The sequence below is a fragment of the Arachis duranensis genome, chromosome 8 (assembly GCF_000817695.3).
Source record: "Arachis duranensis cultivar V14167 chromosome 8, aradu.V14167.gnm2.J7QH, whole genome shotgun sequence".
Classification (NCBI taxonomy): Eukaryota; Viridiplantae; Streptophyta; class Magnoliopsida; order Fabales; family Fabaceae; genus Arachis; species Arachis duranensis.
In genome coordinates this window covers 13,605,052-13,606,434 of record NC_029779.3, presented here as the reverse complement: position 1 = coordinate 13,606,434, position 1,383 = coordinate 13,605,052, and positions in this window count along the sequence as shown.

Genomic DNA, 1,383 nt, shown 5'->3' with positions numbered 1-1,383 from the left:
CTTAATCACGTTACTTTCATTTTAAATAAATTTATTTTTTATAATTTTAAAGAATTTTGATACATTAGAGACAAAAGGTATAATTTATATTTTATTGTATATATATATTTTTTTTTCTGCAAGTTTATATACTAGTCAATATTCTACAAACATTTCATGATAATTAAAATTTTTTAAAAGTAAAATTATAAAAAATTAATTTATTTAAAATGAAAATAATATGTTACTTAGATGTAATTAAAAAATAATTGAATACTGTGTATAGTAAAAAATTGATATTATTGAAGAATAAAATTAAAATTTATTTCTATGTATCATTTTTGTTCCCAACGTTTTCGTCCTATTTAAGTCCCTAATGTTTTAAAATCGTCTCAATTTTGTACTGCCGTTAATTCTGTTAACGGATCCCTAGCTGCAGGACAATATTGAGTGAATTTTAAAACGTTAGAGACTTAAATAAGACGATTGAAATGTTAGGGACAACTTTAAATCTTATCCAAACATTAGAAACAAAAACAATACTTTATTCACTAATTATTTCATGTCAATACCCAATGTTAGTGTAAGGTTTTAATTCTAATTAATATATGAGTAAGTTTATCCTGTGATGGTACTAATGATGATACAACATTTGATGTTAGTTGTAGTATTACATATCCATTTTATGATTTGTTTATAGTATATAGTTTTGAGAATAAAGTCAAAATGATCGGTTCAATGAATTAACTAAAATTCTAATACTAAATAAATTCAGTTAAAGTAAAATAACGATAGCAAAAAATTGATTAAAGAATAAAAAAAATTAGTCAAAAAATCAGTTAATTAGTTAAATTGATATGATTTTTTAGCGGGTTAATTAAATTCGATTCCAGTTAAATTTTATTTAAACCTTTAAATTTTTGAATATCCGATTCTATTTATTTAATGATCGGTTCATTTTCTAAAACCTTGGATCATAGGATTTGAGAACAGTTTCAAATTGATTCAATATCATATATACTCAACAGCTTGAAATAAAAAATTGATCACAAACACTACCTTCTGGAATGAACCCCCCCAAATTACATGACCCAAGCTTAACAATAAAGTTGAAACAAGCATGGGTTAAAATGAAAAATGGGCAGGGGAATTATAATTTCTTAAAAAGTGTGAGGTACAATTTGTAAATATTTCAAGCAGATTATGAGTGCCCCTTTATTTTAGAAGACTACTGAATCCTTGGCCTAGTTTTATACTATCATGTACTGATGTACGGATACTAACAAAATACGGCATGCCACATGTATAATATAAGAATATAGATACACTAATTTTAGTTTTTTACCAGACACAAGAACATAAATATATATAAACTATAAAATAATTTTTAGATAAATTATAACT